General features: G+C 42.5%; 1 protein-coding gene across 4 annotated transcripts in view; it reads left to right on the forward strand.

Moving 5' to 3' along the window:
- Window positions 1-17,900, forward strand: part of RCAN2 (regulator of calcineurin 2) — a 244,270-nt gene that overhangs the window by 144,158 nt on the left and 82,212 nt on the right. The window lies entirely within an intron of this gene.

Consider the following 17,900-nt stretch of genomic DNA (forward strand, 5'->3'; position numbering starts at 1 on the left):
TCACTTACAGATGCCATGGTGTGGTCTGCAAATTGAACAAAACCTGTTCTAAGAATGGCAGTTTCAATCTCCAGCTCTCTGGAAGTCGAAGTTGGAGAGCAGCTGCCTAAATTTTTATTTTTTATTTTTGTCAAGCAAAGGAGTCAAGTCATTTCCCTGAGCAGTGGTACAAAAGAAAGTTTAGGCGTAAATGAATGTTGCATCTACTTAGAATTCCATGGCACTGGTCCCCACTGATTGTCTGCAGGAATTGCTTAATTGTCATGGGTGATTGTCCCCTGATGATATTCATTCTCTTTTATTTCCCATTTTGTTGTATAGTATGAAAAAGGCTCCACGCTTGTAAAATGGGGTTTTTAATTTATTCTCTCATATTTAATGTATGAATGAGCAGGAGCTTCTTATTTACACAGTTTACACACACACACACACACACACACACACACACACGTCGGTTGCTCATTGTGTGATGGGAGGAAGAAAAGGGGAATTACATTGCATAATCATTTTCCATCCTTGCCTTGGTCTTTATTTAAAGGAAGACCTTGGATTCTTTACTGTTCCGTGTGCAGGTGACACCCTGGTCCATCCCAGGTGGGGATTTATATGTTCGCTAGCATCACGCATGGCTCTGTCATTCAAGATTGGGGTTTTGGACGTGCTTTTGAAATGGATTCAGAAATCTGATTTGCTGTTTCTGCATATTTTAAATGGGTGGCCCTGCATTTACCAACTCTCATACCGGTGCTATAGAAGTGTCTACCACCTGTCATATTGAGGTCAGAAAATTAGAATGTAATGGATTGGTGCTGCCTATGGTTGCATTGGGAATGGACACAGGCATGCAAAGACTCAGAGTCCTTCCAGGTGTACCTGCCATACGCACCCAGAAGTGAGAGCAGTCATCAGAGCCCCTCCAGTTCAGCACCAATTTCAAGTTTGGTGTGGGTAGCCGGGTAGAGGTATCTCACACCAGTGCTGGAACCGAACTAAAACCTCCTAACTCTCTTCTGTCCTCCACTGTTCTCTGTTGTTTACATGCTTGCTCTGAAAATGTCTAAACTTTTTTGGTTCAAGAACTAATAATGAGAAAATATTTATTGCGCATATGCAATATGCCAGGCATTCTGCTTACATAGGAAGGAGTTTAAAATATGCTTATATGACATGTATCTGTGAGAGACATAAAAAATCACCACTTGCCCAACATTTCTTAAAGACAGAGAATGCTTGTGGAATTAAAGGGACACAAAATTCTTACAGCTGGTTGTATTTGAGTGGTTGGGGTGGCTTCATGGAGAAAGTGGTATTTGAACTTGCTGATGGGTAGATTTTGATCCAGAGAGAGGCAAGGCCTGGGGGAAAGGGAGGCATTCCATGTTGCAGTAGAGTGAGTCAATGAATTTGACTGCAGTAGGATCTGAGAGATGGGAGGGGCTGCGAGGGAGGGAAGTGAGTCAGGACCAGATTATGGAGCAGCTGATACTGTTCATCAGAAATGTATAAGGTTTTCTGGGAAGATTCCCACCGGAAAGATGACCTTACTACCAAATAGCTCTAAATCACAAGGTTTGTTTCTTTGGGGTGAGCTACTTGATCTTTCTGTGCCTTACTTTTCTCATCAGTAATGTGGGGAATAATAGTAATTCCTACCTATTTGGCTTGGTATGATTGAAGAAAATTAGACACGTAAAAAAATTAACATAGTACCTGACACATATTTATTGTTTAATAAATATTAGCTATTGCCATCATCATCACTGTCATCTTTTAGACATTCTCTGACGGTGATAGATGACTTTTGCCAGTTTATTGGAATGCCCTGATTCTGAGATAACAGTGACAATCCAGGACACAGAAGTGTTTTTCCTCCATTCCCCCAAACACGAACATACACACACACACACACACACACACACACACACACACACACACACTAGCAATTTAGAAAACATGGCCCTTCCTTTCAGTTATTTGATCACTTAAGGTAAAACAGTGATGCTATCAAGCTAAGATCCACTCTGTGCTTATTTAAAAAGGAAAAATGAATAAAGTAAGGTGGGCCAAAGAGGTTTGTGGAGAAAACCTCTGTGCTCCTGGCTCAAAAGTGGGCGTTGCTCATTGTCATGTTCAAATGTGAAATTCTGCCACCAAACAAAGTTTCTCCAAAGGTATAAACTTCATTAATTGCCAATAACAGATACATGGCAGAACCAGAGTTGCTTTCCTCCCAGGCTTCAGTATTTGCTGTCAGAGAGAAGGGAGGCTGCTCTAAGGCAAGGGTTTGACTCACCGGCCTGCATCCAGCTTGCCTCATCTCCCTCTCTTTGCAGACCCTTCCTTTCTACAGGTAGCCCCATGGAAAGGCAACCGCCCCAGGTTAGGCAGCCAGCAGGCACCCTTTGCAGGTTTGGCGACCTATTTGAAGGGGATGGAGGCATGTGCAAAGCCCGTGTCTGATCTTGACTTAGAAAGCCTGGTCTTCAATGGGGGAGTCTCAGCTGGTTGAACTGGGGGCCCTTCAGACTCCAATGTCCTTAATGTTGGCAAAGCTGCTAGAGCAATCGTACTAAAAAGAGGAAGAAATCAGACAAATGGGGTGCTGCCATATTTGGCTTTCTTCAGAAATTCCATTAGTGGTGTCATGAATCTTGCTGTCTGTTTTATGGCATAAGAGTACACAGAGATGAAGAAATATGAAGCCCTTAATAGAAGAAAAATGATATAATGAGCTGAAGAGTGTGTGTGTGTGTGTGCATATGCACACGCGCACGCAGAGTTGATTTTTTTTTCAGTGTATTTCTGAAAATAGTCCTCCACCACCCCAAGGAGCCAAACCCTTGGGAATATGAAAGGGATCCAAAGATGGGTAATGGAATTTATATTTCACTTTAGTCCAGTGGTTCTTAAACCTGATTTCACTTTGGTATCCTGTGGAGAGCTTTAAAAAATATTGGCGATGCCCAGGCCCCAAGCCCCGAACTTCTGCCTTGGCTGATCTGGATGGAGCCCAGACCTAGGTTATCATATAAAGTCAGCATCAGGTCTCTTCTAGACACAGTAGGCCCGGGCGCTATCCGTCAATAATCGCCTAGAGTTGCCTCCGCTTAAACTCCGACCCACATGCCCCAGGTGAAGGCTTGATGTGTGCAGCTTTAGAAGCTGTCAGAGGTGTTGAGACTCGGCTAACTCTGCTGGATCATAGCACCAAAAAGAAGAGGAAATCAGGCCAGTGAAGTTCTGCCCTATTGTTTCTCTCTAGAAATTCCATTGGCCACGTTTGCATGGATGGCCAGTGGAAACATCTCTGGGGAGGTGACAGTTTATTCAGTGTCACTGTTCCAGTGTCATTCTGAAGCGAGTGAGAGAGCCATGGGCAGATCTGAGGGGAAAGCCTTTTAGGAGAGTGAAGAGTAGAAGCAAAGCAAGATGATGTTGTATTCTTACCCAGCCCCGTTTTCAGCTATTTTATTTTATTTTTTTAAATATATTTTATTGATTTTTTACAGAGAGGAAGGGAGAGAGATAGAGAGCTAGAAACATCGATGAGAGAGAAACATCGATCAGCTGCCTTCTGCACATCCCCCACAGGGGATGTGCCCACAACCCAGGTACATGCCCCTGACCGGAATCGAACCCGGGACCCTTCAGTCCGCAGGCCGACGCTCTATCCACTGAGCCAAACCGGTTTCGGCCATTTTCAGCTATTTTAATCATTTATTCATTCCGGGATCTAATGAGACTATCACTACCCATAAGCATGTTTTTATTATTTTTTTTATAATTTTAAGGATGCTCCTTTTTAGAAATTGTGCTTGACCTAATTCCCTCGCACTATATTTTAAGGTTGTTGGTTTCTATGGGGAAGGGAGAAGTAATAAGCAGATATTTGTTCTCAGCATAATAATTTTTTTATACACTGAAATCTTAGGATTTTTCTTTCTCCTTCTGAAAGCCAAGGCTTTTTGTATGGTGACTCATAGTCCTGCTTTCTCTCCTCTGCCTTTGAGACTCTCTCAGTACCCCCCTAATCCATGTAACATTGGAAAAGCCTCTTAACCGTTCTAGATACGTGATAATCATACTGAGAAAAATACTCGACTGCTTTATATGTTGTTTTCCTTTTCACACAATGGTATGATGTGACTGACTCATAGTCTGTGTCATGCTGCTGTGGGAGTTATGGAAAAAAAATGGCAACCCAGCACACTGTGGTCCCTTCGTATAATGAAACCTCTTTGTCCTCGGAATCTGGAAATTTCAAATGACTTGCTTTGTTTCGGGGGAGTCACATGAGGAGAAGGATGGAGCAGAGTTGGTATCATACACTTTGCATTATGATTTGAAGAGAGACAAGTAGGAACTGGGTACTGGGGATTGATTTGAAGAGAAGCTGGTGTCTCTTTGTTGGGAGAGCTGGTTGACCTCCATGCCTATTTCTTATGCTCACTGCAAATGTAGTGCTGGGGAGAGGCTCTGGCCACCACCATGACTTTATGGCTCTGCAGAACTCTCACGCTCTTTCAGCAAATTCAAATACCAAGTGTTCACTCAGTAACAGAAGAGGTTGAGTTGCATATGATTTAGTTCTCGAAAATTGAAACCCACTGGAGAGATTCATGGCAACTTTTAGGTACCACAATTTAACAGAAACCCTCATTCTCTATTCAGTGGCTGTGATAGTAAATCCTATCTGTTACGTATCTCCAGACCATGTTTAGTATCTGAAAACCAAAAGGGAGCATGTGGGAGGATGGGGTTGGAGGGTGATGTGGCGCGTTTGTAACACATGCTAACAAACACTTGCTCTTTCTCTGACAATAAAATAGACCAGAATTGAGGCAATTTTGACAATAAATGAATTATACAAAACTGGATGTTAAAATGAAGCCTACAAAAAATATCTGACCATTCTTAAATGTGCAATATAGGACAATTTTCTTGCCTCTGAAGAAAGCAAACATCTTTCACGTTGTGAGAAGTGACTTTATGCAAATGATGGGTGCTCCCTGAGAAGGTTAATAGGCAGATTTCTCAGCCACCTGTCATGTGAGGGAAAGACAAGGTAAACTATTCAGCTTAACGACATTGTTAAGCAGGAAAGTCAACTAAAAGCTTGCTTATCTGTTTAAAGAATCTTTCAACCGTTGGAAAGTAACTGAGATACTGACAGTTGTGACCTTGAACTTGAGTGTCAGATTTACTTATAAACCACCACAACAAAACAGCATCTTCATTAACATTGTTGTCCTAAAGAAACAGATTTTAATGTAAAACTAAGAGAGTTCTATTTACATCCTCAGTGATTCTATTCAAGTACCACTATCAATAATTTATAATGGGCTTTTTAGTGCTTTCTAATGAGGCTTAGAACAGACAAAGAAGAAAGGATATGATAGCTTAAACATGATCATTTGACATGTTTGGGTTGTAAGCTCAACAGGCATTGCATCTTTGTGGTCAACAGCCCAAGTTCCCAAGGAGGTCTTACACTCTCCAACCCGTGCCTGACCCAGAATGTCTTTATGTAAAGGGACAATTTCTGTATGCCATTCTTTAGATGAAGGGAATGTAGCCTTTCCCAGCTGTAATCTAAGCTGATTCCAAAATGCAATATAAAAAACATTGAGATCATTCAATGAGGATTTCAAGCAGATAAAAAGTTACAGACACTCCACTTCATCTAGAATGGAGAATTTGTTTTAAAAGTATTTGAGAATAAAATAACCACCAAGTCAGACCTTCCCTAGAAAATATTCACTATATGTTCTTTCATATTCCTCTCTCAGGGCAACTGTATCAAGAGGGAAATTTATATATGAAAATGTATGTATGTATATACTATATTTCCCCTTCTCCCTGCATGGTCATGGAAGGTTTTTTTTCTGTTTGGCTCTGGCCTATCCAACTAGCTATTAGAAACTATGGCTGTTGACCATCTAAGAGATTTAAAGCCTGGAGAAGTTTCCTGGTAAAATAATTGAACAGAAGCCTAAACAAGTGCTAAACAATTCCTTCAGGGGGGGAAATACTAAGACATTCATGGCCTCTTTTCATTGTTAAAATACCAAAGGGGTGTTTATATCCTTAGAGTCTAGTAACATAATTACTCTCTCCAAAATCTAACATGCGAGCTCTGAACTGTGAACATTTTTTAAAGGCTTTTGAAAAGATCTTACCTTTGAGCTTCCAGAAAGGTGACTTTAGCAAATCTGTCCTTCACCTGCTCAATTGGACTGTGGACCAGCTATCATCCCCATCTCCCCTCAGAATGATCTTCCATAATATTCTACTTGTCACAACAATAGGGTAGCTTTCTGCTTAGTTGTAAGATCCCTCCCCCAATCTCTGGTGGTTCTATAAGAATATGTGAGCAGTGTTCATGTTGGGCCCCAAAGATTTAACTTTGGAGGGGGGTTACTAAATTAGGCATCAAACCATCTTCCATTATGACAAATATAAATCCCTAGAGATGTTCATCTCTATGGATCAATAGTATATAATGTCAAGATGGGCAATTTAAAAGATTCCAACAACTCTTTCCATTTACTAAATAGTTCCAGGTGCCGGCACATGGCACACACCAGGTACTCCCAGTCATCCCCATAGCAGCCCAGGGCATCTGTTTATCTGCCCCTTTATAAACAGGTTCCTGAACAGAGAAGTTAAATTTTTGCACAAGATTACACAGAAACGGGTCTCAAACTGTGGTCTGCTTCACTCTTGCACTACCAAAATATCCCTAAGGATTCATTAACCAGCTGTTAATCAATTATTGGGCATGTGGGGGGTGTGTAAATCTTAGAAGATAAGACAATGAGCTCATATATAGTATTTACTGTAGGGTTCAAAACTCTGCTTTTGTCCTCTATTTCTTATCAGAGGTGGGAGTACTATTACATAAATCAGTCATTGAAATCATTTAATTTTTCTCAATAAACCTAGCATGTGGCAGTTCTAGGCATAGCATCTGTTTTGGATTTTGTTTTAAAATTTGTCTAAAATTTTAATTATGCCATCTAGTTGGAAAACAAAAAGTCTTCTAGAAAACCTGGGGCTCACCAGCAGACTGAGAACCCCGCTCTGAGAGCATCTCCACCTGGTCCCAGTGTCGCTGAACTTTGACCGCTGACTTGGTGAGCGGTGATCTATGAAGAACTGTGGAGCAGTGGTAGGGAAACTGTTAATGAGCATGATAATGATAGTGCTCTCCATATTATACAAAACTCAGCTTTCTCACAGGAGATCTCCAAAGTGGACAAGATCACACAATTCCTAAGGGGAAAGTTGGGCTGGAGTCTGTTCATGCCACGACACAGACCTCTTGGTGTATTATTATAGCCTGCATCAATGGTTCGTCTGAGGGGACTGATTTCACCCTCTGTGACTTCACTGTGCCTTTAGCTATTGACTAAGACAATCATCTCAGGCCACCTTTCCTGGAACAGGATATGCAAGCCATGAGCAAACTTAATAATAGCAATAATGTATTGAGCACTTACTATTTGTCAGGCACTATGCAAAGTGCTTTTATTCATTCATTTATACATCAAATATGTATTGAGTGCCTTCCGTATCCAAGGCCTCACACTAGACTCCTGAGATGTAGAGGTTAAGTCCATTGAATGCAAAGGCCTGTGCTCTGCATTAAGCGGTGCTGCCCTTTATTTCACTCCATCCCACTTTTCCCCAGAAAGGATGATGCTGTCTTGACCTCCAAAGAGGTCTCCTTTGCTGATAGGGCATGTGAGAAGGAAGCAAGCCCAGCTTCGTAGTCAGACTCTTACCGGAAAGGGGCCCACAGTAGTGTGTGGGTTCTTGACTTTGTGCAGGAAAGATTTCACAACACAAGTGCAGGTGAATTTTAGAGGACCTTTATTAAAGCTGGGGACAGTGAAACAAGGAAGGGCGGGGGAAAGAGCCTAGGCTGGGCTGCTTTGGCTCACTAAGAAGTCAGAGAAAAGCAGGCCATGGGGACAGGTTCAGATGAGCTGCCACTGCCCACTGCTGCCCTAGTTGCAAGCTTTGTGGGGTCCCTTAGAGTTTAGGAGATGTATGCCTAAGAAGGGGGAAGAAGAAGGTGAAAGGAAGCACGGATGTGCTCCCCGAAGGGAGAGAGTGTTCACTGGACCTTCATTTTGAGGGTTTTTAAAGGCTAAGTGTTTAGGGGAGGTCTTAGAGGAGGAGCTCAATAGAATATTCATCAGCTTTATGCTGATGTAGCAAAATGAGGATTATTTTCTTAATTCATCTGTCCTTGGATATGGTTAGCAAATGGCACTAATTGAATTTCTGCTATCTATTGCCCTGAGTAGGGTGACTTAAGCTGTTTACCCTCAGATTGGGGAGAAGTGCAAACCATTTTTTCTTAAATGTCCCTGGTTTAGGGAAGATAGCATTTACTAGATGGCTTCAAACTGCTTGGCATCTAGATTTTCTAGATGGCTGTAAACGGCTGTTTAACTATCTGTCTTAGTTTCCCTGTTCTTCTTGTCCTGGCTTACTAGCCTGTCTCAAGACACTCTGGTTGAAATTCTCTATTTGCCCAAGTTGACCATTTACTGTGTAAAGAGACTTACCTCTCTGCCTCAGTTTCCTCAACTACAAAATGAAGAAATAGTGCCCACCTGGTAGGTTGGCGGTAAGGATGATATGCATTTGAGTTTATAAACAACTTAGAGTTATTGGCAGACAGAACATACACAAACAATATTAGCCCTTACCATTGTCGTTGTTGTTGTCATCATCATTAATATAAGCAGACTTCTTACATGGAGTTTTGAGTTTTCTTGCCCAGGCACTTTACTTTACCTGCCCTAATTATATTAGACTCTTCCCTGCAGCTTCCAACTCATTTTTGCACAGGGGCAGCCGTGACCTACCTCGGTGACACTCTGAGGTCACAGAATCAGAGTGTGAAGCAAGTGGCTAAGCAAGGGAGTGAGGAACCACAGACCTCAGGCTACATCTCTTCCCTTGTCTGTGACTTTTCCTGCCTCTCCAAGTGTCCCTGGGTAACGGGTCCCTTCAAAGCAGGTGGCACCAGGAAATGAGGGGTCTGGATAGACAGGAAGCGTCATCCTCACTCTGCCGCCATGGGGTGGGGGTGGGGGCGGTGTAGAGATGAAGCCCCAAGGAAGTTGCTGATGTTGATTGAGTCAATGGGAAGGGAAGCCGCCTGAGTGAACCCCCACCCACCTGGCCAAAACTCTAAGGCTCAGTGGCTCGCATCTCACTCAGAATAAAGCTCAAGTCCTTGCTATGGTCCTCAACGCCCATCAGACCTTGCCCCAACTGCCTTGCCCGTCTCATCTTCTCGGTGTATCTCTCCCTCTCACTCAGCTCTAACCACCCTGCTCCCTGCACAGCCAAGCACCTCCTTAAACTTGGGTTGCTGTACCCTCTGCTCAGAATGCTCCTCCTCCTGGCGTCTCCCTGGCTTGCTCTTCATTCATCATATAGCTGTTCCTTGACTGCTGAATCGAAAATAGCACAGCTTGCTGGTCACTCTACACCCTTCGCCCTGCCTTGATTTCCATCACAGAACAATCACAAGGTGACATAGTCTGTTTATTTATTGGTTCATTGTCTAGTTCCCTCTCCCCGCCCCTGAAAGCAAGCTTCAGGAGATCAGGGTCTTTCCCCTTTATCCACTTCTGAGTTCCTAGAGACTCCAGGCAGTAACACCAAGAAAACGTGTATTAACAAACAAATGATAGACTCCAATTATCAGTAACCTTGAACGTGATATTAGACCACTTCCTTTGAAAGGGCCAGTCTAGATTTCCAGACCCAAGGCCAGGTTTATATGGCAGAATACAGAGGTTTTAAGGCAAGAAGTCCAATCAGGAAAACAGAGATTGAGCTCAGAAGCAATTTCTTCAAATCCATTTACATCTGCCTCTGAGCAGGAATTTTAAATGGGGTTGTAGGCTGCTTTCACCACAGTAATGCTAAACTGTAATTGCAGTACTTTTAATATTGACCTTCACTTCCCATTTCTACTTTAAAACTGTGGAGATAGGTGGAAGTTAGATTAATTACCCAAGCTTAGTTCAATTTCTCTTTTGCTTAATAGGCGTTTTGCCCTAGAAACTCTGTGTTCTGCCATGCACACTTGCCTCTGACTGTTTACTAGCTTGTATCCCAAAACTAGTAAACCCTTCTGTGACACTTCAAAAATGAAGCTGAAAGTCCTACTATTACATTGCCTGAATGAATACGCAGCAGGTCTGAATTATTAATGAGAAGGATAGTGGATGGTCTATTTTATATTCTCACTTTGTAAGGAAAAGTGCCTAGCAAAATAATACTGTAGTGTGGTGCTCAGCAAAATAACATTCTATATTTAAGTAACACTTCGCATCAACAACAGGCCACATTGATGTTAGCCTCAGAAGACTGAACCCTCTTTCAATAGATACTTCCTCATGCCACCCTCCTGATGTAGGTGGGAAGTATTATTCTCTCAATGAGAAATTAGCTTAGAAGTATCCCCCAGATGTGTTGGAGTTTGTTCCTTTTGACTTCAGATTTTTATTGCATAGTTCTTGGAGCTGGAAGCAAGAAGCAACTTGGTTTTGTGGTTTCATAGAAAACAACTTGGTCTTTGAAAGCAAAAGGTACTGAGTTCACACTACCTCGTATTCATGACTTTTTCCCCTTTGTACAAAAACGATACAGATTTAGGTTAAGGGCTGTTAGAAGGTAGGTGATCAATAAGTTATCACTGAAGACTGCGTATGGCATTCGTGAGGCACCTCATCCATTCATTCCACAGTTAACAAACATGGCGGAGCACTTGCTAGATAGTAGGCACTGCTTTAATCCTTGGGATTCACAGATGGAGGCATGCCTCCTGCCCTCAAAAGGTTCGTAGCTGATGGAGGAGTGAAGGTAGTGAATAGACACAGAGAGTTTAGAAAATGCCATGGTTTGAATAAGCCCAGTCTAGTGTATTCTCTGGACATCTATAGGAGGGTGATCTGGGATGAGGAAGAATTACCCACAGAGATAATGCTTGAGTTACAGTTTTACAGGTTAAGTAGGTGTTGGGCAGGTGAAGGAAATGTGGATGTAGGGAAGGGTACCCCGGGGAGGGGGGGGCTGCACCAAAGCAGAAACCCTGGGGAGAGTGGTCACTTCTAGGAAGTGGAGCCCTGATGCAAACGAGATACAGAGGCTGGGCCCACATTACAAAGGAGCTTTGGATCTTATGGATTGGGCCATGGGAATAAGCAGGGGAGTGACCCATCCACCTGGCCTGACAGAAGGTCCTCTGGTTGTAGTGTGACTGTGCTGCACCCAGGCTGATGCTGCGAAGAGGCGAGTCAAGAGAAGGGGCTGCCTCATCCCAGCCAGACAGGAGGAGGGCCTGCGGGACTCAGCGGCAGAGTCCTGGCATCCTTGAATCACGCTGATTATCTTTTGTTATTCCTCTGTCTTTCTTTCTTTCTTTTATTAAAGAGGAGAGAAATCAAAGCAGAAAAGAGGCCATCCTGAGGATGTCATTAGGTTGCCATTCAACAAGGTTGATTTGGGGGGAGAGAAAGGCATATTTGTTATTGCTACACCTAGGATATGCAGCAAGTGCATTCAAACAGCATGGGTTGATGGTCTCCTAGGGCCAGAAGTCTAAAATCAAAGCTTTAAACCCTGGTGCCTGCCCTGGGAAATCACTTAGTCTGTGGCTGAGGGACACTGACTTACAATCACATCCTGATATCCTTTATCCTGATGCCTCTGCAAACTTCTCACAGCTTGGAAAGAGAAATTCAATGATGTTAAATGCTGGACTTAGAATATTTTGGGCTCCTTGTGAGAACAAACACACATGCAAAAATAAGCCCCAATTCCTCAACATTATTGCTAAAATATGTTTATGGAAGCTCCTAGTCCCTGAGCTTAGCATACACAAAGCAAAGAGAAAGAGAAGTTTAATACCTTGCCCTTGGAGTCACCTGTTGCCATCATGCCAGCAGTTTTGCCTCAGAGCAATAGTCTCCATTTAGTAGATGCTCATTAAAAGTTAGATGAAGGAGTGAATTAATGGTGCTTGAGTTTGTTGCAGGCCTAGTTCTAGGCAGCAGGATGAAAGAAGGAGGCGAGTTGAACCTCTTTGTCAGGGCAGGCTCCAAAAGTTATACATATCACCTCCTCTCAGATTCACCTGGCCAGAGCATGGGCCCCTGGACACATCAGGGTGCAAGAGAGCCTGAGAGTGCTGCCATGTTTTTGGATTCTATGATAAACAGAAGAGGAAGGTGGATATTGAGGGACAAGGAGCAATTTCTATAGCAGGTGACAAATGTACCCTTTAAATAAGTGACTTGAGAACTCAAGGCTCAGAACTCATATATGTTAAATGACTTCCCAGAAGGTGCTAATGGAATGTCAAACACACATTCTTAGGAGAAGCTTGTCAAGTTTCATGAAATAGGTAAGCTTTGACCTGGGATGTGAAAGGCATGGCAGGTATTAGGCACTCTTCAATGTGGCTTCTAGGTCATCTGGGGAGATTGGGGCCCAGCAGGCTGCCTCTCCAGTCACCTTCATGCATTGGGTTTGGCTGTTCTTCCATGCTGATGGGGCAGTCCACACATTTATCCTGCTTTACATACTATCACCATCCAGTGGGTCATTCTGTCTGTTTGCAGAAAGATTTTGATTAACACATGGCAAGACCATTTCTAATCAGGTCCTGAGTATCATTCAGATCCTTTGCAGTCATTAGATAAGGCTAGAGTTATGCTGAATAAGCCAGCAATTTCTGCCCAGGTGAGTACTAAGAGGTCTTCAGCCTTCCTGCATCCTTTATAGATGCAGTGGAACCTGTGATGCAGCCACTGGCTGTGGGAAGACTCAAGGGGGACCAAATAAGGAGGCAGAAGCTCTAGGTACAGGCTTTCAGGCCACTCACTTTGGGCAAATAATGGAATCTCTCTGAAAGTCCAATGGAATACAAGATCCCTAGATGAGCAGTTGATGGTATGTATCTGGTAGAGGGAATGGGTTTTAGACAAGTCTGGGATGACCCTAACAGTTACTAGTTTTGTGGTCCTGGGACTTTTTTTTTAATCTCTCAGTTACAATTTTATCATCTGTAAAGTGGGTATAATGTTACTCTTTTGGGTATTGTAGATGGAATAAGAATGTACTTAAAGCATGAAGGCACTCAATAAATGGCTATTGTTTTTCTTGCCTCTTTCATCTCTAAACTTTGATAACGAAAATCCCTTAAATCAACTAGAGTCCAGTAATGAAATTTAGCAGGTAAAGACACAGCAGTTCTGCTATACTGACAATCACATATTAGCTTCATCCACAAAATTGTCATTTTTTTGAAATCTATACAATTTCTGATTAACATTTCTGCATAGGGCATCATCCATTTTAGTGAAAAAATCTATCAAGTCTTTCAAGAGTGCAAACATTGATAACTCATCAATTTCTCCCATGAGGTTACTAATATTGATGATATCAATTGCTTCCTTTGGTTCAACACTGTGGCAAAAATTGAAAATTGTGAATAGCAGCTGTTTATTGACTGTTACTAAGGAGAGATAAGTAAGCAGCAATTTTGTGTTAACTAAGATTGCTTTGGAGGGAATATGAATCAGGCTTTGTTAAAATATATTTTATTGATTTTTTACAGAGAGGAAGGGAGAGGGATAGTTAGAAACATTGATGAGAAAGAAACATCGATCAGCTGCCTCCTGCACACTCCCTACTGTGTATGTGCCTGCAACCAAGGTACATGCCCTTGACCGGAATCGAACCTGGGACCCTTGAGTCCGCAGGCCGACGTTCTATCCACTGAACCAAACCAGTTAGGGCTGAATCAGTCTTTATACTTTTTTTTTACAAATATTGGAAAACAAAGTTTCTTCCCTGAGTATGTTGGGTCAGGACACTGTGTGCTCTCATTCAATCCTCTTCCTAACATATATTATAGAATAGAATCTCTGGAGCACAAAAAGTTTATAATGACTTCTTGATGCTGTTCTGGCAAAGGGAAGTAAATAAACTCAAAGGACTTTAAGCTCTTGAATTCTGAATGGGCACAATATAACAAAGAACCAACTTTCCCTTGAACCTCTTTCTTGACCCACGTAAGCCGTCCTAGTGCTTATTGTCATTACATGGGCTTGGGATCTGGGAGCATCTTCTCTCATCAACCCCTTTCATTGACTTCCTATGTAAGCAAAACAATTTTTACAGGTCTTTTTCTACCGAATCAAGTCCAAATCTGTTTGTGAGTACTTAAAATGAATGGAGCATTGTGTAGTTCCCTACAGAAAAAAAACTTGACACCTTAAAACCATGGAGTCTAGCAGAGCTGACTAGATCAAGTGCCATGAGAAGGGTGCTCGGTTCATACCAGGGGTCTTCCACGAAGCACGACTCACTTCAAGCTGGGCAAATGAGGGCCAGCGTCACCTAAAAGATCAGAAGTTGCAAAATGTCCACCTGTGAACCAGATCCATAGGTGGGTTTGTTTGTTTTTAATCCTCACTGTAGGATATATTTCCATTGATTTTTAGAGATAGGAAGGGAGAGGAAAAGAGAGAGAAACATTGGTGTAAGAGAAAAACATCTATCGGTTGCCTCCCATGCACTCTGCCGACCAGAGATCAAACCCGAAACCCAGGTATGTGCCTCGACCAGGAATCCAACCTTCAACCTTTTGGTTTATGGTATACGGGACAACACTCCAACCACCTGAGTCACCTGGCCAGGGCTAGGTGGATTTAATTTGTCATGTATAGTATTGTTTTATTAAATTAAATTTATTACTAGCCTTTTAAAAATAGGGAGATTTTATATTTAAAATCTACATCCCAGCTTCTCTTAAAGCATTGGTAGAATTGACATCACTGAATCTCCTTTTCCACTGGAGAATGACCTCCCAGATGAGATAAGGATTAAGCAAAGCAACATTTTGGACAGTCTTCGTGGACTCTATTATGATCACCTCATGACTTCATTTTCTGGCTCCAAATGATCTAAGCCTACCTTTTTCAACTGAGCAAGCATTCTCCAATCCCCACCACTCTCTATTGCCCTACACTTGGCCTACTCCCAGTATATATAGAGAGTCGTGGAAGATAATGCTGGAGTGAGGAGTGAGAACAGGTCATGCTGTGGATGACTTTGAACAAAGCATTGCAATTAACCCCATGAGCCAAGGGGTATCATTAGAGTATTAAGAGCCATAATTTAGGAAGACCACAATGCTCCAGGATTCTAGCCTAGATGTGAGAAAAGAGAAAACAGGGTGAGAGAGAGGGGGGAGGGCAGGGATATCAGTACGGAGGCTGTTACAATTCTTGAAACACCATGTCTTCATTTTATATCCCTTGTCTTAGTCCAACATGGAAATTCTGTAGAGGGAACTGGAAAGAATGCTGGACTAGACATCGGAGAACTGGACTGAAGTCATAGGTCTGCCTTTGTTAGCAAAATGCTTCCTAGGCCCCCTTTGCTCATAATGAAATGGCAACGAGGGTAAAATTGCCATCCCTGGATTATGGTGAGAATTAAGTAAAACAACATTTTGGGACAGTCTTCACAGACTACACTATCATCACCTTGTGACCTTATTCTGTAAACTTCTCTTCATCCACACGCTCACCTCCATCCCTTTCTACTAATCACTTTGATTTGATTCAGATTATTTCCAAGCTTGTAGCCCTTCTGGGCTTCATATTATTTTTTCCTCCTTAATTGAGGCTTTAAGTCAGGATATCAGGGTTGGAATAGACTTGAGAGACAACTAAGGGCCCCTTACTTAATGTAGCCCCTCCCCTCCAGTATTCCAGCCTCTCCTTGAACCCCTCCAGTGATGGAGCCCTCACTCCTTACTGAGACGGTTTTCATGATGACTCGCTTTTTTTCCTGAAACCCTGTAACTTGAACTCATTTATCCTAGTACCAGTGTGAGCAAACAAAGCAAGTCTGCTCTTTCTTTGCTGGAAAAGCACTTTTGTTCCTTGAAGTCAGTTATTCTGTCTTTCCCTGACTTCCAGATCTTCCTGTCCAGACTATATTCAAAAGTTCTGCAGGTTATTCTTCATGTATTGTGGTCACAAGTTCGGCCTCCCATCCTTCAGGTTTGCCCAACTCACATCATATTTCAGTCAACAGTTGTCCTTCCACCTCATCTGGCAGTCCTGCACTGCACACTTGGTCACATTCTAACCTAGACTGTGCCAAGAAAGCCCCCGGGCCCCCCAGTCACATTTGCTTCTTCTTACTCTTAACTCAAACTTCTCCTCACATTTTATGTTGCAAAGTGGGCCCCTTTGTCTAAGATAAGAGTTCATGTTCTCTGGGATCATTGAAGCCATGTTTGGCTAGAGTCCAGTGGTCGGCAAACTCATTAGTCAACAGAGCCAAATATCAACAGTACAACGATTGAAATTTCTTTTGAGAGCCAAATTTTTTAAATTTAAACTATATAGGTAGGTACATTGTTATTAACTTAATTAGGGTACTCCTAAGGCTTAGGAAGAGCCACACTCAAGCGGCCAAAGAGCCGCATGTGGCTCGCGAGCCGCAGTTTGCTGACCACGGGGCTAGACTAATAATGGTCAACATTATTGAGGGTTTTTTGTTTATTTTACACATTTTTAAAAATTTTAAATTACAGTTTACATTCAATACTATTCCAGTATTAGTTTCAGATGTACAGCATAGTGGTTAGACAATCATGTACTTTACAGAGTGGTCCCCCCAACAAGTGCCCACCTGGCACCATACATAGTTGCTTCAACATTATTGGCTCTATTCCCTCTGCTGTAGTTTACATCTCTGTGACTGTTCTGTAACTACCAACTTGTGCTTCTTAATCCGTTCACCGTAATCCCACCCAACACCACCCCTGCCCTCTGACAACCATCAGCCTGTTCTCTGTATCTGTGAGTCAGCTTCAATGTTGTTAGTTTATTTTGTTCTTTAGATTCCCCATATAAGTAAAATCATATGGTATTTGTCTTTCTCTGGCTGAGTTATTTCACTTAACATAATACCCTCTAGGTCCATCCATACTGTCACAAAAGGTAAGATTCAGTGAGATGATATAGGAAACCCACGTAAGTACAGGAATAGTGTTGTACCTAATGTGTGTTTCCCATATCACCTCACTGAATCTTCACACTCTCATGTAAAGTAAATACTGTTATCACCATTCCTCCTGCACAGGTAGGGGGAGCATGGCTTTGAGAGATGAATGAACTGCCCGAGTCAACCAGCCAGGAAATGGCAGAGTGAGGATCCTAAACCTGGCCGCCTGGCTCAGAGCATGCGCTGCTCATCACTGCACTGGGCTTTCTCTCAACATCTATGTCTGATGCCTGTTTCTGAGAGTTCTTTCAGTTGTTGATTTGTTGGATAATTACTTTAGAATCTAATAGAAAGTGAAATTATGGCTCTCATTACTGTAATGCATGAAGACTTCTTTTCTTCCTCCTGCTTGCTAAAAAAATAATAGCCCCTAAATCATAGATTGGCCTCCACCATCTGCAGGAAGGTTTCTGATGGAGGACATGAGGGGCTGATCCAAAGAGAGGAGCTGTACTCGGACCCTGCATATTGCAATGCATTTCCCAGCTCTCCTCATCCCCCTTCCTTGCTCTACTTATTTTATGGCACATTATATACTTCACTTATTTACTCTGTTTCTTATCTGTCTCCTCTCCCAGAGGAGAAATGCTGAGCAGGCCAGGGAGAAGGCAATTTCAGTTGAACCGTATGTTGACAATTCTTGTCATGTTTGGACATGGAAACAAGCCAATCTTGACCACACAGCCCCCTCAGGTGTCACTTTGCTGTTGACACACTGTCTGCTTCTCACCATGTCCCTTTCCCTAGGTGGCATTTTGCACACCATAGCCTCTGCA

The sequence above is a fragment of the Myotis yumanensis genome, unplaced genomic scaffold (genome assembly GCF_028538775.1).
Source record: "Myotis yumanensis isolate MYYU_CA2020_CCGP unplaced genomic scaffold, mMyoYum1.0.hap1 SCAF_6, whole genome shotgun sequence".
In the NCBI taxonomy this organism is placed as follows: Eukaryota; Metazoa; Chordata; class Mammalia; order Chiroptera; family Vespertilionidae; genus Myotis; species Myotis yumanensis.